At 38.0% G+C, this 23,256-nt stretch overlaps 1 protein-coding gene and 1 pseudogene across 7 annotated transcripts in view; one reads left to right on the top strand and one right to left on the bottom strand.

Moving 5' to 3' along the window:
- Window positions 1-6,601: 6,601 nt before the first annotated feature.
- The window catches only part of LOC114650378 (gamma-glutamylaminecyclotransferase-like), a 31,021-nt gene continuing 14,366 nt past the window's right edge, over window positions 6,602-23,256 (top strand). For 2 of the 7 annotated variants that reach the window (XM_028799960.2, XM_051926088.1), the window contains exons 1-3: window positions 6,602-6,737; window positions 7,922-8,000; window positions 10,772-10,900. The gene's annotated coding sequence lies outside the window, so the exon portion shown is untranslated. Of the gene's footprint in view, window positions 6,738-7,921; window positions 8,001-8,507; window positions 8,668-10,771; window positions 10,901-23,256 lie in introns of those variants that run through there. The other 5 variants (XM_051926089.1, XM_028799959.2, XM_051926090.1 and 2 more) reach the window with 5 other exon arrangements.
- LOC114651511 (uncharacterized) lies at window positions 18,247-18,382 on the bottom strand (annotated as a pseudogene).

The raw sequence follows: 23,256 nt of genomic DNA, 5'->3' as shown, positions 1-23,256 counted from the left end.
CTATGCTTTCTGCTGCTTTACTATCGCTGCTCATCTACGCTACCACACCCGCCTGTCCTACCGGCTCCGCTGTGCTGTGCTGTGCGGCTTCTCCACTGCTATGAGATAAGTATTACTCACTATCATGCCAAAATACTCTCATGACAAACTCCTTGTTATTAAACAGTTTGTCCAGAGCAAATGGTCTGACTGGCACATCCTAAAAGACACCGGGATTTTGCGGCGCCCGAAATATGTACATCGTGGGTCAGGTCGCCGCCACCATCGGGCTGCGAATGAAAACACCACTGGCGGCATTTGCTCAGGAATACGCCGTCCTTCTCATGGCCTTGGAAATAGAAGTGTCAGTGTGCCGAATTGACATTGTGTGAAAATAAGCTCCGATCACGGCTCTGTGCAAAAAGAAGCCTCATTAACTAATATTGCACTGTTTAATCGGAGATCTCTTAATGGCAAAGCATTGGTGCTGTCAGAATTCATCACTGACACCAAACTTGATATACTGTGTCTAATGTAGACTTGGCAAAAACAAAACGAGTTTACATCTCTCATGGAGGCGACTCCACCTGGATTCACTTTCCAAATAGAGCCCCGCAGCTCAAGACAAGGAGGTGGACTTGCAGTAATTGTCAAAGTAGACTTGAACATCAAACGAATCCCAATTGATTGTCCATTGTCTTTGGGTGCCTGGCTCTTAAACTAATAACGGAACCAGGTCCCGTCTCACTCAGTTATTTATCGTCCTCCAAAATACAATGCATCCTTCATATCCGATCTGATTGAACTTTTAACCCACCTAAGCTCTTACTCTCAGAGAATTATCCTTCTAGTTGATTTCAACATCCATATTGACATTACTACATCTAAACTGAGAAATGAATTCCTATCCTTATTGGACTGTTTTGACTTGACACAACATATTGATTTTCCCACCCACTCTGGTGGTCATATATTGGATCTAATCTGTACTTCTGGACTATCTGTTGCCAACATTTACAGCACTGATTTGGGACTCTGACAATAAAGCAGTACTTTTCACTGTCTCATTATCTCTCCCTCCTCTTATCTGTAAACGACAAATTTCTTACAGAAACCTTAAAAATACCTGTCCCTCTATCCTTTCTGGATCCATTTCTGATCTTTTACTGTCTGCACCTATTCCTTCAACACTAGATAGTCTTGTTGACCACTATAACACAGCCCTTCGTTCAGCATTAGATAAAACAGCTCCTTTAAAACATAACGAGGTTTCGTTTAAGTGTTCAGCTCCTTGGTATAATTCAGAATTGCGATCTATGAAAGCAGCTGGCCGACGCCTTGAGAGAATGTGACGTAAGACTGGCCTCACTGTTCATATCCAGGCTTTCTCTGACTACCAAAGAGCTTACAGAGAAGCACTAACTGCTGCCAAGAACACCCATTATGGCAGAATAATAGAAAGTGGCCACGATAACCCAAGGGTTTTGTTTTCTGTAGTTAATAAACTAATCGAACCCGCATCTGGCCCAACTACCTCTTCTAGTGAAGTCTGAGGAATTCCTCCACTTTTTCCATAACAAAATTAAAGATCCAAATAATTCAACTAACATAAATACATCATCTGTTTATATCTCTTCGTTTTCCCACTCCATCCAGCTCCTTCTCTAAGTTCTCACCAGTCACATCTGCGTTTGTTAACCTGCATTGTAAGATGAGATCCACTACTTGTATACTGGACCCCATCCCCAGCACACTACTTAAATCCTGCTTTCATGCCATAATCCCGACTGTTACAACAATAATAAACTCATCCCTTGACATAGGCTCTGCGCCGATCACTTTTAAAATCGCTTCTGTAACCCCAATGTTAAAAAAGTCTGGTCTTGATGCTGATACTCTTAACAATTTTCGGCCTATTTCCCACTTACCTTTTCTGTCAAAAGTTCTTCAGTTGTTGTAGCCTTCCAACTCACCAATTACCTAACCTCTAATAATTTGATGGAACCCTTTCAGTCTGGTTTCAGGGTGCAGCACAGCTGTGAAACTGCACTGCTACGGGTAACCAATGATTTGCTTATGGCAGCAGACTCTGGACAAACCAGCATATTAATTCTATTAGACCTCAGTGCAGCACTTGACACTGTGAGACATGACATTCTACTGTCCAGAATGGAGAACATGTTGGGTGTCTCTGGCACTGCCCTCCAGTGGTTCAAGTCCTATCTGACTGATAGGCAAGAGTTTGTTAGTCTTGGCAACAGCAGATCCAGCTCAACAAAAGGAGTTCCTCAGGGCTCTGTCCTCGGCCCTCTTCTGTATTTATATGCTTCCCCTTGGCCATATTATTCATAGCTATGGACTAGGTTATCATTTTTATGCAGACGATACTCAACTTTATTTCAATGTTAAAAGTGGAACTTCATCAGAGCTTTCTCAGCTCACAACCTGCCTCAGTGAAATTAATACCTGGATGGAGCAGAACTCTTTAAAATTAAATTGCAACAAAACTGACCTCCTGCAAATTGGGACTAAAGTGCAACTTAATAAAATGAGCTCCTTCCCAGTCCATCTTGGCGGTGATCTCATCAGACCTGCCTCTACTGCAAAGAATCTTGGTGTCATTTTTGATTCCTCCCTTTCTTATTCCGCCCACGTAAACCACATTAAGAAACTTTCTTACTTTCACCTCTGTAACATATCCCGTGTTTGCTCCTTCCTCTCCTTTTCTAATGCTGAGAAACTTGTCAATGCTTTATTCACATCCCGCATCGATTATTGTAACTCGCTGCTGGCAGGTGCCCCTTCTAATCTTATATCACAGCTCCAGCTTATTCAAAACTTGGCTGCAAAAGTCCTTAAACAAACCAGCAGCAGTGAGCACAGCACACTCATCCGGCTCCACCTTCACTGGCTCCCTGTGTCTTACAGAATCGAATATAAAATCCTACTAATAACCTACAAAGCCTTAAACGACCTTGCGCCAAACTACATCAGTGACCTTCTCCATCACTATGTGCCTGCCGGCCCACTAAGGTCCTCTGATTCTGGCAATCTTGTTGTACCCCACACTAATCTACACTCCATGGGTGATAGGGCCTTCAGCTGTATAGCGCCCAGACTCTGGAATGACCTACCAAAATTAATCAGATCAGCTGACTCCATGAATTCTTTTAAAAAACAACTCAAAACTCATCTGTTCAGGAAGGCTTTTAGCGCTACTGGATTTTATTACTCTTCTCCCAGTTTACCTTTATGTCAAGATGCTCATGTAACCTGTGTGTGTGTGTGTGTGTGTGTGTACTATGCCATCAATTATGTTGTCTGTTAGGCTTTTTTATCTGAATTTACTGTCTTAATTTTCTGTATTTATTTATCTTGTTTGTACAATGCTATTTACTGCATACCCTGCCGTTCTATCTTAAACTCTGTGAAGTGCCTTGAGCATGGGAAAAGCGCTATATAAATAAAATGTATTATTAAAATAAGAAATGACAAAAACTAGAGAATTTATAAATTAATTAATATGTAATGTTTTCTTTACATATATGTTTAAAAATATTAAATTGATTAAATAATTTCATGTTAAGTTGATTTTGAACAGTGTGCACATTAATGAATTGTGTAATTTGTTAAATTTTAAATAAATTTATTTTCAATGTTTATTGTGTTTATAAATACCAAAAAAATAACTTCACAATTTAAGCAATTTTTATGATTTTAATTTTGCAGACCTATGTAATGAAAGGTTTACACAAGTATTTTTTTTTTTTTGCTTTGTTTTTTCTTAGTCGCTCAGCTTTTTTCAGAAGCATCAGCATAAATGAATTGTCCAGTGCATCCTCACTGATACTTGCTGAAATGATTCTGTGTTACTCAGCTTTGCCTGTGAAATGAGCCCCAGTTATAGTGCCATCAGTTAATCAGATGTATCAGAAATAGTATGTAATTAACTAAGTACTTTTCTGTATACAAAATTTGTGTTTTTTTTCAACTAACATTATTAGTTGACTGATGGCTCCTTACAATTAAACATGCTATATACAACTACTTGAGTAAAACACTTCTGTCGTAGATTAATTGCTAGTTGTCCTACTGATATAATCATCAATTTCAATTCAAATGACTACCATTTCCAAGCTCATGGAAGTTCACATATGAGAATTTATGTACACTCTTAAAAAAAATGTTTCTTTAATAATATTGTTTTTTTTTATTGGGTTGTGCGATTCTTTGTAGATCTACTGCTTGACTAAGCACCATTTCATTCTGGGAAGGGAACTTTGCAAATGATGTTCTCTGTATGTTGAAAATCTTCCTAGTATGTACAAAAAAAAATATTTCATGTATGGTAGGCTGCCTAACAGCACACTAAAAGATTAAGAAAACCTCTACTTAGCCTGTCTTATTATATGTACCAAGATGCCTTTAAAATCATAAGCCATTGGTATTTCACAAATTTGTTACCATCTATTCATGGTACTTAATGTAAGGAACCTGTTACTGATCTAAATAAATTAGTTTTTTCCTGAAAATTTCATATGAATGGGTCTTTGGCACCTTTATTTTAAAGGGTGTAGGATGTTCAAAAAAATAGAAATTTAAATATCTGAAAATGTAAGCATCTGTACATTTGGGAAACACCAGAATGTGAGCCACTGCACTCAAGATCACCCCCAAATCTGCCCCTGTAAAGACTGCTACATTTATGATAGGAACGTTTCTGTTCAGTGTATGATAATATTTTCACCTTTATGTCTTTTTTACAAATGCACACATGTTTTGTGATTATTCTAAATAACCATCCCTGTGGTTATGCCCTTTCAATTCAAATGTATTCCATATTCATGCTCATGGAATTTCACTTAACATGTAATGCCTGTTTTTCAGCTATGCATATTTATTTAGGGTGCTCATAATTAAAATGTCTAGAAATGCGCTCATCGGCTCTGAAATAATCTTTATCAGAAGTGATCCAATATGTAACAGAATTTACAAAGGACAACGTCGGTTCGGATCCCTTTAGTCAGGCAGCACGGTGGTGCAGTGGTTAGCCTTGCCGCCACACAGTTCACAAGGTTGTCATTGAAAAGATAGCCTTGCCGGCGCCTTTTGGTGACTGGATTTTGATTATCTTTAATTAACCCGGTTTTAGTTGCGACTGGAAGTGTCAGTGGCCAGTTGTGTAGCCGGCGATGATCAGCGGCCAGAGTTCAGACTTTCTTGACAACTAATTACGGTGACCCCAACGGGCAAGTGACAAAAAATGTAAAGGTGTGTCTCGCACATTCAAAACAGGCGACGCCCAGAACTGAATGTGGTGACGCACAATTAAAAAAGGTGCCGCACAGAATTAAATATGTGCCGCAAAATCAAACAAGATGACACGCTGACAATCAGAGAGAGGGGTGACGACAACTTAAATTGTACGGAAAGGGTAGGTACCTTGGCAAAACAAAAAACACGGATTGATGGCAAGGTTTGCCTGTTAGTCCACAGGGAAAGTTTCTAGATAAGTGGTGTGCTGAGTGAGAGAAAGTTAATATAGCATTTTTTTTTTTCAATTAAATTGTTGGCGATAACAGTTTCCGATGCCGCATAACTGGACAGGTATAGCTGCAGAGGAGACAAATCAACCCTCACATTCATGCTCCGAGTGTCCGTATATTTGACAGTTCTGGATATTGCACAGTATTACTTGTTAGCGACAACAAAGCATTCCTTTAAGTAGTGCAATTACTTATAACGAATATAATATATAAGGGGCTAAAGCCTCTGATGTTCTCCTCTTCCGACGCCACTCGTTGACACGTTCTTCCATATCTCTGTGGGTTTCCTACCATATGCCAAAATCGTGTATGTTAGATTAAGTGGGGACTGATTCTTCCATAGGTGAGTATTAGCCTGACCAGAAGCCCCGAAGGCTCCATGAATTGTATAAATGTATGTTAGTAGTACAATATGGAAGGACGGGTACGGTTGCATGTTAACGCGATTGGCTTTAAGTTGTACCCATTGAGAACAATGCGTCCAAACTGTAAAAGATTAAAATATATATACTGTATATCCTTCAGTTTTAATGTAAACGTAACATAAAAATAAATTCGTCACAGAGGGTTACAGCTGCACTGTTACGTAACTACGGCTGAAAATCCGCCAGCAAAAAAAAAACTCCTGCCTTCAGGCATTCACCTGACATTCAGAGACACACTCCAATGCCTGGTGTTCAACAGTGCAGTCCAGTCCTGGCTGGAGCTCTTAAAGGTGTATCACACCTGTATATAATGCCCATTTGTGACTCAAACCATTATGCGTAAAACTAAATCCCAGCCTGCACGTTAATACAGATTTTAGGGCTTTTTGAGAGGAGTTGGACAGAATGTGGTGCTATACATTCCACGGACAGTACAGTTACCATGTATACGCGTTTGTGTTTTGTCTGTGTTTGCTTCTTTTAGCATTTGAATACCTTTCAATATCCCTTTAGCGCATGGTTAAGTGGTAAAAGAGGCTTTCACATCTTTATGAAAATTATATTGAAATGTGTGCTGAAATGGAAAAGAATTAGTAATTGGAGGAGGTGTTGCCCTACTTAAAATATTTAAACAGTATTGTGTCCGTTCGTGTTGTGCGCTGCGATTTGATGACATAACTTGGGCTAAAGTTCAGTTGTTGACTCGTCAAGTTCACCTCTTCTCGTGGTTAACTTCAGTGCTGTTACATTTGCCTTTGGAATTGTTTGAACCTCACTAATATCACGAGTAAGCTTTGGGACAGTTTTGACTATCTAAACTGAAATGTTTTGATGACTATTAAAAAAGCGATAGGCTGACAACCTTTTTTATTGCTCTTTTATTCGGACATAGTAGTACACTACTACTTTTAGAGTTTGCGACAGGTCTTTACTAAGATGAAGCTTTAAAACTAATTGTCGTTAGTTTCAGTTAGTTTAGTGGCGTTGATAGTAACAAGAGCTGAGCGTTTTGTTATATTCTTTAAATGTGTACGTGCGTGTGTTTCAATGCTTAATGTAATTTAAGTTATAGCTGCTTAAAATTCGGTATATCCTGGATTACACTTGTATATCTGAAATCATAAAGTTTAAGTATTTGTAAGAGTACAGATGATTTGAAGTAATTTGGCACCATTTCAGAAGTGTCTGTGTAAGTGAATTATATTTAATTAGAGAATATCTGTTATATATGTAATATTTTCCACTGTATTATTGGTAATTTTGCACATTGTGTGTCTTTTAATGGGTTTTCAAATTCTTTTGTATTTCTAAAGCAAATATTTAACTTACAGTAATAAGCTATGATTTAACTATTTGTAATAGATTTTAAATTTATAAATTGACCACGCCTTTATATTACGTGAATTTGAAAAGGAATTAATAACTATTTTCAACATCTTAAGTCAACTCTATACCGGATGCCCGTAGTGACTGTAAATGTATTTGAACTATTTCTTCACAGCACTAAATATTAAGGCAACAGCGTAATTTTAGTGGGCGTAATTTTTTTTTATTTGTTATGTATTTATTTTAATGATTTTTTAAGATCGTGCTCTGCGTTGGTTTCTGAATGCGCGTCTTTAACACCTTGCACATGTCTAATTAACATGCTTGCCTCATTGAAAAATACACCTCACAGGAAGCCACAGCTGCCCCAGACCCCAAGTCCATCTAATTGTAAGTAATGGTTATGACGTTTTCGTTTAATGGCGGTGGATGTCCCGTTCTTATCCACCCCACATCTGGGCAGCCCTGCCACTGACTCGTGTCCCGTCCAGGATTGGTTCTCGACTTGCCTGCCGGGTACTCGCCGCAATCTTGATCTGGACTAGCGGATTAGAAATCGATGGATGGATTTAAGGCTCAACTGTTTGAAGTACTCTAACTGTTATGTTTGTAGTGCATATAATTTCAGTCTTTCTCTTTTTAAAGGCAGTCTGTGACAGCGGAGCACAGTAGACTACAAACATAAACCCCACAGGACAGGAGCACACGGGAGAATCGCCAAACGGTAAAGTAACTGTTATAGTTACACTAACATTTTAAAGTGTATGTATTTTCACGTCCGCTTTAATGTGCTAATTTAACATGGGAATCTTGATGAGCACGTCTTGCTTGTTTGTTATAACTTGTTTCGCTGATTTCTTTAAAAAAAAAAAGGAATCATCCAGTGTCATCGCCAATATTGTGTTACTAAACTGCGTTGATTAAAAAAAAAAAATTATGTAAAAAGGTCACGTGTTATACTAAACAAGAGTACGATACTTAGAAATTAGACGGATACAGTAAATTATACACCGCGGTTCTACCATAACTTATGTTATCAGTAACTCGTTTTTAATGTGCATTTCGTTTGACGGTATATTTCATGTTGTGCGGCTCCAGTTTCCCTATTGAGTAATAATCGCATAGTGCTTCGTCGACGACCCACGCCTCGTTTAGCGCTTCGAGTTTCCTGTCGCCGACCTATTTGTCCCCCCGCGGCGCCCGTTCCCTAACAGGCTCCTGTGTTGTTTACTGTGGGGACCGAGCCGAAAAGCCCATGTGATGACGTATCGAGACTCATGCCTTCACCGTGGCAGATACGGCTTTTCTTATTCCTCCCATTCTTTTAAAGACGGTGGAAATCTCGGGGCTCAATCTCACTCTGTGGAGTGGAGTTAGTTACGTATTGTAAAGTGAGTAATAAGTTAAAAATGTTAAGGCGTGAATAATGAGCAAGTTTACTTTCTTTCTATACTGGATACTAACGCTTGGCCCATCATCGCTACTTTGCATTTCGGTAAACCCCCCAGGACGGATGCAGAGAAGGCAGAAGTTAACGTTTAAATGATATATGTTGCAATGCGGGTTTACCATCAAAACATTGCGGCTACTCTGCCTTGTTCTTTTTTCTGACCTATAATGCATTTAGTAAGTGTATCATGGTAACCGGAAAGGACATGTATCAGAAACTGCGAGGCTTAACGTAAATCGTATTCCAATGCGAACGAAACCAGTTCAGAATAGCACAAAATGCATAATTGATTAGTACAGCGTTAAACACGAGGAACCTAAGGTACAGGTTGCATAAGTAAAGGTTATGTGAAGGTTACATTAAAGGTTAAGATTAAAGGTTACACTTACATATTTGGCCAGTTAGCATGCAAGAAGCGTTTTGACATTGGCTACAGAGGGCAACAGAAGAGTGCACAAATTAGTGCTGCTGCTGCACTGATGTAGCATCCTGGGATTGAATCTCATATCTGGTCATTGTCAATGTGGGGTTTTCTCCCGTTTGATCTGAGTGTAGATGTATGAATGGGCCATGTTGGACTGGTATCCTGTCCCGCCTTGAACCCAGTGATGTTAAAATAGGCGTTGACCTTGATTTGGATTAAGCCTGTTTGAGAATGTAATTATGCTACTAATGGATCGCAAAATAAGAGTTCTAAAGAGTAGAAGCTACAATGAGAATGAATTGGCCCAGGGTTGGAAAAATAGTCTACGTCTGGCCTTACTTCTTTCTATTCTCAACTATGTCCTCTTTCATGGGGTTATTGGGGGTGGTGTTTGTGGTATGATTACAGGTTATCCAAAATGTTGGAATTAAAAGATTTCTAGATCAGTCCCAGAGTTTTGAAGGTAATACTCTAAATTCACATTTATGTCTAATGCTACATGTACAGAATACAACATTCTTATTTGCATGTCTGATCAAAACTCATCAGTTTGCCATACACTGCCATGTTAGTACATAAATATCTTTAAACTTACCTACTTCAATTCACATTGTATAATCAACGGCGACAGGGCAGTAATCTGTTCTTTAACACCAGGTAAACCAAAGAGACCACACCTTATGTCTGTATAGAAGGGATGCTGTTGAAAAGAGTTAGTACTGTTCTTTACATTTCTTGCAGTTAATATCACCGAGGAACTGAAGCAAGCATAACACATTTTGTCTCTTGTTAAAAAGGCTGACCAGCTCCTCTGTTACCCCAGATGTCTTAGGACACCTCACATTTCTCCATCCGTTCTCACAAACTGCTGCCAGTACCCAGTGGATTCAGTCTTCACTGGCTGCATCACATCCTGGTATAGCAACTGCTCACCTCAAGATTACAAAGTACTGCCAGGGATGGTGAAAGCAGTACAGAATATTACTGTACACCCAGCTGTCTTCTATTCAGGACATTGATGGTTGAGAACATGTGCCGATAGCGTGTCGGAAGAAAATAAATTGATCACTAAGTTAATTAATGATCAGCTTTGCCATTGGCAATGGCAGTTGTAAATGTTGAGCAATATTTAATGTAAAGTTCATGATGCAGATAATTGATTTATAATGGGTTACATCATAACTATATAGTTTACGTTTAAAATATCTAAATTTAAAATGTGATGTGTATAGTAAATTTACATATTATAATTCGTTTGTTATTTTTAAGTGACTTTAAGATAATACAGTATGTATGTAAAGTAATGTGTCTCGTGAGAACACACTTAGGAGTTATCGGGAGAACATGAGAAAGACCTTCCCCATGGACCACAAGTGGGTGGATGTCTCTCACGAGGCTGTGCCATGTTACATTTAAGGTTAAAACTATAAATGTCTGAAGCTAAAACAGACAATCAAAGTGAGTTAAGGACCTCTTTTCATGACAAGCGGCCAACGAGGTATTTTATTTGTAAAACGTCTTTTGTTTCATGTTTGCACTAAATGTTTTGTATTTCATCGTGTGTGTATGCAAGTTACTGTGGATTCGCTAATGTGCTTTGTACTGATTACTCACCATGTAGTCCTCACGGCGTGGAGGCATGACGGTGTGCGTATGACAAGCCCAAGCAATAAACGCCTGTTTCAGAGAACCGATCTGTGTCTGTGTTGTTGTTAAGGGAGCTGCACCAGTACCATAATTAAATAATTAGGTAAGAGTCCAACTTTATTTTTCTTACCTTTCTGTAGGAGTTTTTAACCTTTAGATTTATATCAACATAGCTCAAGTACTCTTGTTTTAAGAAAAAGAATAATACATAATTTATTGATGAATACCGTCATTATAGAAATATGATAACTTGTTTTGGGGTCCTTTGTCCATGGTATGATGTGACGCTGTCTTGCTCAGCTTGCTGTGCTATGCTATGTCTTCTGTGACATCATAGGGAAAAGTATTATTCTTTTTGGCATAAGAGATTTGGTGCTGAAGACCCCTTTTTGAAGTAATGGCTGCTTCTCTATCTTCTCAGACAGGATGTGTAAAAATATTGATTTTCTGATTAATTGCTATTTTTTATTTAAATGATTTAATATCAATTCTTAAAGTCTCAAGATCAATGTCATGAATCTCTGTCCTGCTCAATTAATATATGTACATTTTTGCTAATCTTCATTTTTGGTGTTCAATCCAGTAGACTTTGCAAATGTGCCTGTTAAAGTTTTCTACAGAAAAAGCACTTTACGATCTCATCGGTGTCCTCAACACTTAAAGCAGATGTGTAGACTTAGTACGGGTTCAAACAGTGTGTTGGTAAAGAACAACTACATAAAAGCAAAGCTATATGGAAGCTGTCCAATGCAGAAGTTAAGTATGTTGTAACACAACAAATCTGAAAAATAATTTTCCTGGTGTACCCATAAACATAATCTCAGTTACCATCCAGATGAGTAGAGCCTACTCAATCTGCACTGGAGGTGGCTCCAGGCATCCATTCAGTTCGCCTTGTGCACAAAGAATAACAAATCTGGCAGTTTTTATCTGTAAAGATATGAGACCCTAAACTGCTGTTGAAAACGAGGACTTTCGACAAATTTTATAGGTTTTTGAACTCTGGTATGCTATAGCAAACAAAAAACGATGAGTTAAGTTATTGTACCTAGGCTTTATTAAGGTCTTAAGCAAAGCATCGCCATGTCTCTCAGGACAGCAGAGAGAGTAGCCCTAACTTACGACAGCTGGACATCCAGGGCAGTAGATTCCTAGATGATGATCAGATGTCACTACATTAAAAACGACTCGACATCTGTGGTGGATGTGTCACACCAGGAGCAACCTTGCTGCTTATATGCAGAGCTTCTGAGATGACTGGCTGTTGTTCCAAAAACCTTTCAAGCATTTTCAATGCGCTGTTCCATCATGTGACCGCATCAGTCACAAGTTTGTGTGTTGCTAAGTCCAGTAAACATTGCTTCTCTTTAAGTACGTGGCTAGCTGTACTGTTATGGTGGAAAAAGTTTGCAATGTGCATCACCTGCTAAAGCAAGCAGGCAATTGTTGGAATTTTTCAGAGCGGCCTGCGATACCAAAGTGAGTGTTTACGCAAAGCAACTGACATGAAGTAGCTCCATAAGGGCTCATTTATACTTCATGCTCAGAACGCGTACGCGCCCGCATCATGGCCGCCACGCGTTCTGAGCGTTCATTTGATGCGTCCTCTGAGCAGGTCCTGAGAAATTAATGCGACGCGTGCGCAAGTTGCAGTACCAGCAAAAAGTCGGGGGGCGCAGTGTGCTAAAAGTTGGAATGTGACGTCAGAGTCTCTGTTTACTATATACATGTGACAGAAAGCCGCTCTGCGGATCCTACGAGATTGGTGTGTGTGTTTCGATATTTGATAAATTGTTCGATATGGTGAAGCAAAATGGCGACATACAAATGTATTCGTGGTGCTTTTATATTCAAGCGTTGCATGTTCCCAATCGTAATGACACGATACATTTTAAAATTCTCACATACCGTCTTCTGTGCTATCTTTTTTTCTAGGGCTTCCTCTGCTCCTGACAGCAGCGAATCACCAGCAATAGATCGCCACACTGAGCACATTAAATGTATGATATTCCAACTCTGCACATTTAGAATCCTTAGATTTATACTTGATATCACTTTCATGATGAAAAGCATTAAAGTATGTATATTACATTTTACAGATAAATCGGTAATTTCATTTAAATAATGAATACTGTTAATAATTACACACATGGGGCGACACAGTGGCGGAGCGTTAGCGCTGCTGTCTTATAGGGAGTCACATCGCTGATATTCCCTGCCTGGAGTTTACACGTTTTCCTGCTGGGTTTCCTCAGTGAGCTCCATTTTCCTTCCAAAGATATGCAAATTTGGGGATTTGGTGCTGCTAAAATGACGCTAGTGTATGTGTGTGCTTGTATTCACCTTGCGATGAATTGATGGATTGTTTCTCACTCGTGCCCAATGCTTGCTGGAATGGACACATCCCTGGATTTAATCAATAAACATCCTTTTCAGAGATATTGCAGTAAGGTGTCATTGGAATTTAATGGGTGTTGTAGGCAATTCACAACACAGAGAAGCCGAACCTGTTCTCACCGTGATAATATCTCGCACTGCCACCTGGCGGATTCCTCCAGATTTACGAAAAGTACACGCGCAAGTATAAACACTTCAACGCTTGCGTAGCAGGAGCGTCCGCTGCAGCATGCGTCGCGTCGCGTCGCATAAAGTATAACTCCGGCCTTAGCTGTACCTCGCGGATCATATTAGCGCCGTTATTAGTCACAATGGCCAGTTAGTTTTCTTTTATGTTCCATACATCCAACACCAATGTCAACAAGCATTAGCTTTTAGATCTTCATTTTAAAGCACTTCCTCTTTGTCTGAGGAGGATCTGAGAAGACGTATTTTCATGACTTTTTATCATGACTGCAACAAGTGTGCAACTGAAGACATGTGTAACTTGTAGAATCATAGAAAGACACGACTCTTCCCACTGTATATTTAATTTGGACTAATTCAAGATTATTTTAAATGTCCAATAGGGTAGTACATTTGGCTAATAGTTGAGTTGAAGGGAATCTACAAGGAGATTCATAATACACAATTAGGTTATTGAATAGCATTTATTGTTTAAGAAGCAAAATTAGATTATTTTATAATAGCATTATTCACAACATGATATAGATGTTTTATAAAGCTGATGCCATTGTATTGAAAAAAGGAGTACCCTATAATATGTGTGGACTGTGATGTGGGAATACATGTTAGTTAAATTATGGTGAATTTTGAGTGCAGTGCTGTGAAAAAGTTTTTTTTTTTTATCTTTTAAAGAGCAATGGTATTTTATTCCACATCTTCCAAATACTGATATTGACAGTTCATTTACTAATCAAGTTATAAATGTCATTCCCTATGCATATGTTATAAAGTCACTATGTGGAGACCCTTCAAATAAAGTGTTACAGAAATTTGTCACTCTGTACCTGTGATCCTGGGCTAGTGCAAAACATGCCTTCTGTTTTTGCAGACCCCAAAGTGTGGTTAATATGCCTTTTCAGGAGACCCCAACTTCCTCTTTTACCCAGTGTTCTGAGCTGTTCTGTAACAACTTTGTGACACTAGAAGTAGGATGATTAGAACTGACATCAGATCAGTCTCATTATTGCAAAAGCGCATGTAAATCTATTTCTGAATAAACTCTGTAATGGGATAAGAGTTACAAAAACAAATGTCTGTGAGTATGTGTGTTTCTGTTTTTTTTTTCCATATATTATAATAATCACAACTCCTAGTCATGTACAAAGCATTTCCAGACATGAGTTTTTTCTTTTTGACATGTGTTGATGCAGTGCTTTATCATAACTGCTGTGAGCCATTTTTATGTGTAGTGCCTTCTGGAGTAATTTGTTGTCCTGCAGTCATGCGTGAATTCTGTACCAAGTTTCATTTCGTATTACTGATAATGTAAAAAAAAAAAAGTCAGTACTGTCATGCTTTCAGAACTTTGGTATTGACTTGATAGTTCTTTTGACATCCATATCACCATTTTATGGCTGCAGCATTTTATGACTGTTTTGAAATGCACTGTTCTGTTGATATTGGCTACATCCTAGAAGGTAGTACTATATGTACCACCTTGCAGGTATTTGGTTTTATAATCCTGTGCAGCATCCAATTTATTGTTCCAAGTTCCAAGTTCCAAGTATAGCAGTTAAGCAATTTCAGCATGAGCCTTTTGGGGCAAATGCCTTTTGATTTTTGAGTCACAGCTATTCTTGTTTTGGCATCAATAACAGTCTTGTGTCTAGATTTTGTTCGACACCTGTCCTTCAGGTCATTGCAGTGTTTCAAGTCTGAAATTCTGTGTTAGTATGCCTTCTGGTTGATGAATTCTAATCTCATTTTGGCATTAATCATGATACTGCACTTCAGATTTGGCAGCAGTTCTCTGAATGTCTGCAACAACCCTTGTTCTTGTTTTCCAAGCAAATGTTTGTGTCCTGGTTTGGTTGCCCTGCCCCTGTGAGTGGCAATTTTCCCTTCTGCCAGTGGGCAATTCATTGGGTCTTCGATGGAATTAAAATAGCAAGTGGGCATTGCCTGTGCTGAAGGCTAGTCAACTACCCTGAATAATGCACCTGGCACAACAGTAATTAGGCATAGGTGTTGCCACATTGCTTGAGTGTACTTATTCAATGTTGGATGTCCAGTGCTTACTCAGAACCCTGTGTAAAAATAAAAATAAAAAAGGATGAGAACCACAAAAATAGAAGGTATCCATTTAAAAAATACAAGGAAACTGTTCTTTCAAGTGTTATGGAAAAACAAGATTGCAGTCAGAAAACCCTGTAATGCTGGATGCTCTGTGCCAAGTAATGTGAATCTAAATGGTGTCTGAATCTGGAGTTTATATATTGAAACTGTAACACACAAAATTAAAATATTAATGTGATAGTGCCAGGATTGCTGTATGATAATTCTTGGAAATTGCATGTATGATACGAGGATATTTATTTTTAGTAACACTAAAAACCAAGATATCTGACATAAATTGGGACATAGTTTTTTGTGCCATATTTTTGCAGCCATATGAAGTTTAGGGGTTGACATCTGTAACAAATTTAAATAAAAAAGGCAAAAAATTATACACACAGTAAAGCAAACAAAAATATAATACATATGGTATCTTCTATAACATAAATTGCAGAACAAAAAAAAAAAACAAATGACTCTGTACAGTAATTAATAAAATTAACTTTATTCAGTATTGACTTCAGTGTTACTATCAGGAAAATCCAGACGCAGAGCACAGGTGAAGTGTGACACCTTGGATCTTGGAACGCAGTCAAGTGAAGTTTTTTAAAAGTAGCCAGACTTCTCTACTACTGAACATTTTCTCAAGGCATTTTATGCCAGCTTCCAAGATGAGTAGGGTAATGGAGACAGACTGACCCAAGCACACACTGAAGCTGGAATGATTCACAGAAAGACCAGAGCACATTTACAATTACTGCAGTATACTAAGTGAGCCCTCCACTTTAGGCAACAAATAAATGTTTAAAAAAAAAACACTGATCCAGGCAAGTATTTCCATTGAAGCTCAGGAATCAAAACATGCATGGTGTTTCTCTCTGTTCCAGTTTCTGATTAACAGTTTACTTGATGACAGCTTCATAACCATACCCAAGGCAGTTGAAAACAGGCATTGACTCAGACTACTGAGCAGGACATACATTTTAATAATTAACAAAATAGTATAAAAACCTAATTAAAAACTAAAAAGAACAACAATATTTATGATACAAAAGACGAGTCCTGATCTTAAGCTAGTGCCATTTTATCTTCATGGACTATCAGAGATTCTTGTAACATGTAGTGTCCTTCCACGGATTTGGTTATTTAAATTAATAATGCAGTTGATGTCTTAAAAGAAAATGTCAGCAAACTACTATCAAATACATTTTGTTTCAAAAATCCTAATGGTATACTACCAATTTATAGGCAATACATTCTAATAAGCAGCTTATACATGCTTGCATACTGAGTCCTTTAAATCAGATTCTGTTTTGAGGTGTGTACTATGTTAATTTGTCTAACAGTTTTTTGCATATCAATAAAATTCTGTTTCAAAAGATTTGTCCATTGTCCTAAATATACCTCAAGATTGCCGACAGCAGTGTGGTCAAACATCTGCAGAAGCCGTTCATCATGGAATTATAATGTTTGATTAATCTTTGCGTGACACGTGAACATCTAAAAGTCTGTTTGTAATATGCATATTTACAACTATTGTATATTTAAAATATCCACATATAAATATCTATACACAATCTTGCTTTTGACATTGGATCCAATTTTTACCAACTGACCTAAACAGCAAATGAGTGTTGTAACCAATCACAGACATATGCATTTAGGACATAACTGCATTGCCAATTCAGAGGCATTCACATCATGTAACTAATTACAGATGAATGTGCTGAAGGCATTTTCAGTAGAGTGGTCCCTAGCAATATCATTTAGTAAGTGGGAGATTCTCTTCTGTTTGAAGTAGCAGTCTCTAAAAAAAGTGGCAGTGAAGATGACTTTTAAGTACCAAAATGAAGAGTATCATCTGTAATTTGGAATTTATTTTTGTTTCAAGAGAAATGATATTGATTAAAAAACTTCTCTGGCAGCACCAGTTTATACAGCACTCTAAAATTCAACCTCATAGTGCAGTATAAAAAGTTTGTGAAAGCTAAGTATGCAGCAGCAAGTCCCAGTCATGTTTGTCCTACAACACCCACATATGTTACTGGTTCAAAATATGATAGCCTGCTGGATACAGAGATGTATCAAAGGCAAATGAAGATAACAGTTGCCTTGGGCTTGCAGGAGAAGCAGCAAATTTACGTTACTCTGGATAATAGGAGGAATGTAGCTGTTATTAATGACTAGAATATACTTTGGTTATAGGCTGGACCTAGTGATTCTTCAGTCCCCTATAACATTTGTTATAAAACTAAACGCATATACCATGATTGCTGTTCTGTTGAAATACTGGCATATCTTAGATGCACTTCATTGCCTAATCATATGCAAATACATGTGTGAGCATACAGTGAACTTGAAAAGTATTTACTGTAAAGAGTGTTGCTCTTTTAAATGCATAGTCAAACAGAATGCATAAATGACACAGGCAGCAGCATGTAAAAAGTCATTAATATTGATAGTACATTTAGTACATTTAATATTGATATAGTACATATAGTACATTTGTTTACATATTAATACAACAGAACTATCTGGCTGTCTTTACATAACTTCTTAATCTTGTATATTGGAAACTTGCTCTCTGCTCTGATTTTTACATATGTGACATGCAATTTCTGTTTTATTAATACAGCACAACCCAAATTTAATATTCTCATGTTTAACATTTTCTTCCATTCAACACTTTTGGATGGTGGGTAGGGTATTTGATGTGTGATTTTTTTTCAGTAGTAACTTTTTGTTTTGGAAAGAAAAAAATTAATAAAAGTAATACAACCTTATTTTATTATTTTAATGTCAGTAAATAACTGTAGCACATTATAAAAAACATATATGTGTTGTAAGGACATTAGGACCTCTTGCATCCTTGTCAAGGGGAGGGCTGACCTTCTCTCCTTTCCCTCCCATAGTCTGACAACATGCAGGCTAAGTGAACTGGCGATCCTAAATTGGCCCTTGTGTGTGGTTGGAGTCAGTGTGTGTGTGTGTGTGTGTGTGTGTGTGTGTGTTCACCCTGCAATGGACTGGGGTCCTATCTAGGGTTTGTTCCTGCCTTGCGCCCTATGCTAGCTGGGATAGGCTCCAGCAGACCCTCGCAATCCCATTCAGGACTAAGCAGGTTTGAAAAACACTGACTGACAGCCATTGTAAAAACAGACACAACATTTTTCTTTTTAATCAAGTTTATTTTTATTGGTATCATGCCTTTATCAGACATAGTAAGCATAGTTTCTACGGTCAATATTAAGGGATAGTTAGGAAGGTTTGCTAGGCTTCCTTTAGCAAAATGTTTAGCATTTATATATTTTAAAAAACATATTGGGTAAAGATTATACTTAAGGCACATCTGTTAAAAAGGATATGAGTAAATTGTCAGTTTAGAAATATGTCATGATCTCAATATTAAACACATTCCATATATTAATTATTTTGTACTTTAAAGGGGAACTTAATGCATTCTTAATACTTAATTTATAATTGTAATTGTTGTAGCATCTCAGCCTTAGTGTCATTTTCATTGCTGCTATATTCTAACCCCCATATTTCAACTCTGCTGGTGAGAATTCATGGTAAGATGCGCACAGAAAAAAGCAGTCAGGGAAGAATAAAGAATATATTCTCTTTGTCTAATGAGGTCGTGACAAGTGTGCCTCATTCTGATATCATTCATAATATCAAAAATGAAAGTTAGGTAAAAACATGCCCCACTCTTCTTTAGATCTATTAATTAGTTTTTTAGTAATGGCTTTTTTGTATTCCAAATGAACAAAGTTTAAAGTTGTTTTAATTTGTTAAGAAGAATGTGTTTTTGTACATTGGTATATTTGAAAAAGATATAGAAATGTTAGAATATTTTGTTTAACAATGTTAATTTTCCTCAGATAAACAAAGAGGAAGATATGATGACTTGATTAAGTTTTTCCAACAGGTCATTAAAGTAAGAACTGAACAAAAATTATTACATTTAAGCTGACAAGCAGAGCTTGCAACAGATAAGACTGAGGAGATTAGAAAGTATAACATTTAGTTTCAGTCTTGATGTAGGATTGAGGGACATTAGGTTTATGGAACATTGGGGAACTTTCAAGAACAGATATGATACAGTAGTTCCATCATTATGGGCAGGGGCTAGGGCGCAGATCATAATTAACCCAGCTGCATGGGATAGCTACCGAACAGTCATTTGGCACACTAATAAGCTTGGCCTAGGTTGCAGAACAACCTAGCACTGGCACTGGTGATGGGTTCCATTTGATCAGGAGGGACCATGTATTGGGGAGGTGTATGAGTAGGTTGCTTAAAAGATTCTTAGTGCATGCAAAGTGACAAGATCAGTGGGAAAGAGTCTGGGACACTTTGTACTGCTTGGGATGCACCTAAGAAACCCAGACAAAATCGTTTGTGACTGCCAAAGCACGCCAGTATTGTTTTTGCCATCTATGCTGATTTTTTCTCCTGGAGATCAGAAGAAGAAGAAATAGTGCGCTTTTTTTTTTTATTTTTTTTTTTTTTAATTAAGGCACTGTGAGCATGCATGCTCAAATGAAACAACTGAATGTATTTAATGTTGAATTATAATGGTATTTTAAGTATTTCCTCAACATAACAATTGTTAATTTGCCAATGGCATTATTTGTACCAACTTAGAAAAAAAATATGTAAAAAAGAATTTGACTGGTTATAAGAAAACTAGTATGTTAACAAGCAGCATAGGTGGTAGATCGTTTGTTCTGGACATGTGGGAGAGTAGATCAGTTTTCTAAAAGGGAGTGGTCTTTCAAGAAATTAAATGTGAATCAGAAAATTAAAGAATTTGAAAATTACCATTGATGCTCCACTTCAGGATTGCACCATTATTGAACTGTAGTGAGATTTGTTTGGGAAAAAGGAGTGAACTCAGCTGAAATCCACTTGAAAAGTTGAAAATGCACCAGATTAGAAGGACCTAGGAGGAGTTGTGGATTGTTCTGCAAAGACGTGATTAAGAAAGAAATTAGGGTGTTAGGTTATGTAGCCTGGTGTGTGCAGTATAACTCATGTTGCTTTATGCGTAAGGTACTGTATGTAACTTGCTAGTGAATATAGTACTTATCTGAGTACTGAGAAAAGCGCTATATAAATGTAATGAATTATTATTATTATTATTATCTGGACTACTGTGCTCAAGTTTAGTCTCCATGTTACAATAAAGACATACAGTAGCAGTGCTGGAAGAATCCTGGATAAGAGCAACTAGACTAATTCTAGAACTGTGCGGCATGATCTGTGACATAGGATTAAAGGAATTGAACCATTGTAGTTTAAACAAGCAAAATTTATGATGAGACATGATTGAAGTATACAGAACTATGAAGGAAATTAGTAGAGGGGATTCCAGCTGTTACATTTAAAATAAATTCTTCAACAAGAACATTGGACACGGATGGAAAGTTGTTAATGGTAGATTTGGCACAAAATATTAGCAAATTTTTCTTCACACAGAGAACCATAGACATGTGGAAAAATTTACCAAGTCACAGGGGTAGGATTTAAGGGACCTCCGAATCTCGACTTGATGTTATTATCGAGAACCCAGGTGAACAGCATGGACAAATAGGATAGCTTACCTTGGCAAGACTGTTCTAAAGCTCAAAATAAGTGAATGTTTCAAACAGCTTAACCAAATACAATTACAATAGTCAATTCTGCTTGTGATAAATAGAGAACTAGCTTTTCACAATCCTGCAGCTTAATGTTGTATCACCTTAATATTTCTCAAAAGGAGAACACAGATGGTGATGACTAAAGGTTAAATCGGTAATTTTTAGATGGATTTGCTTAAACTGAAATATAAGCCTTTTGAATTAAGTGTGTTCAGTCCTGCTATGCTATTCAGAGTTACCTTACTCTAAAAAACATTGCTTTTAACCCAAATAGTTTTTACATTTTCTTATTTGGCTGACACCTTTATCAAAGGCAAATTACAACATTTATGATATAATTGATTATATTTTTTTTGGTTTTCCAGTTGGAGCACAAGCAGGTCAAATGACTTGCTAATCATCACACAATGTCAATAGAGGAATTTGAACCCACAACCTCAGGGTTTGAATTCCAAAGTGTATGAATGTAATGCATGTTAAAATGCTGTGGCTACAGTGCATGTGGAAAGTATTCACAGCGCATTACTGTTTCCACATTTTGTTATGTTACAACCTTATTCCAAAATGGATTACATTCATTTTTTTCCTCAGAATTCTACACACAACACCCCATAATGATGTGAAAAAGTTTACTTGAGATTTTTGCAAATTTATTAAAAATAAAAAAAATTGAGAAAGGACATGTACATAAGTATTCACAGCCTTTGCCATGAAGCTCAAAATTGAGCTCAGGTGCATCCTGTTTCCCCTGATCATCCTTGAGATGTTTCTGCAGCTTAATTGGAGTCCACCTGTGGTAAATTCAGTTGATTGGACATGATTTGGAAAGTCACACACCTGTCTATATAAGGTCCCACAGCTGACAGTTCATGTCGGAGCACAAACCAAGCATGAAGTCAAAGGAATTGTCTGTAGACCTCCGAGACAGGATTGTCTCGAGGCACAAATCTGGGGAAGGTTACAGAAAAATTTCTGCTGCTTTGAAGGTCCCAATGAGCACAGTGGCCTCCATCATCCGTAAGTGGAAGAAGTTCGAAACCACCAGGACTCTTCCTAGAGCTGGCCGACCATCTAAACTGAGCGATCGGGGGAGAAGGGCCTTAGTCAGGGAGGTGACCAAGAACCCGATGGTCACTCTGTCAGAGCTCCAGAGGTCCTCTGTGGAGAGAGGAGAACCTTCCAGAAGGACAACCATCTCTGCAGCAATCTACCAATCAAGCCTGTATGGTAGAGTGGCCAGACGGAAGCAACTCCTTAGTAAAAGGCACATGGCAGCCCACCTGGAGTTTGCCTAAAGGCACCTGAAGGACTCTCAGACCATGAGAAAGAAAATTCTCTGGTCTGATGAGACAAAGATTGAACTCTTTGGTGTGAATGCCAGACATCACGTTTGGAGGAAACCAGGCACCACTCATCACCAGGCCAATACCATCCCTACATTGAAGCATGGTGGTGGCGGCATCATGCTGTGGGGCTGTTTTTCAGTGGCAGGGACTGGGAGACTAGTCAGGATAAAGGGAAAGATGACTGCAGCAATGTACAGAGACATCCTGGATGAAAACCTGCTCCAGAGCATTCTTGACCTCAGACTGGGGCGACGGTTCATCTTTCAGCAGGACAATGACCCTAAGCACACAGCCAAGATATCAAAGGAATGGCTTCAGGACAACTCGGTGAATGTCCTTGAGTGGCCCAGCCAGAGTCCAGACTTGAATCCGATTGAACATCTCTGGAGAGATCTTAAAATGGCTGTGCACCGACGCTTCCCATCCAACCTGATGGAGCTTGAGAGGTGCTGCAAAGAGGAATGGGTGAAACTGGCCAAGGATAGGTGTGCCAAGCTTGTGGCGTCATATTCAAAAATACTTGAGGCTGTAATTGCTGCCAAAGGTGCATCGACAAAGTATCAAGCAAAGGCTGTGAATACTTATGTACATGTGATTTCTCAGTTTATTTTTAATAAATTTGCAAAACCCTCAAGTAAACTTTTTTCACATTGTCATTATGGTGTGTTTTGTGTAGAATTCTGAGGAAAAAAATGAATTTAATCCATTTTGGAATAAGGCTGTAACATAACAAAATGTGGAAAAAGTGATGCGCTGTGAATACTTTCCGGATGCACTGTATATTCTGGAAT

Source organism: Erpetoichthys calabaricus, chromosome 4, assembly GCF_900747795.2.
Source record: "Erpetoichthys calabaricus chromosome 4, fErpCal1.3, whole genome shotgun sequence".
NCBI lineage: Eukaryota > Metazoa > Chordata > Cladistia > Polypteriformes > Polypteridae > Erpetoichthys > Erpetoichthys calabaricus.
The sequence above is the reverse complement of the archived record's forward strand: the minus strand, read 5'-3'. Positions and strand labels throughout refer to the sequence as shown.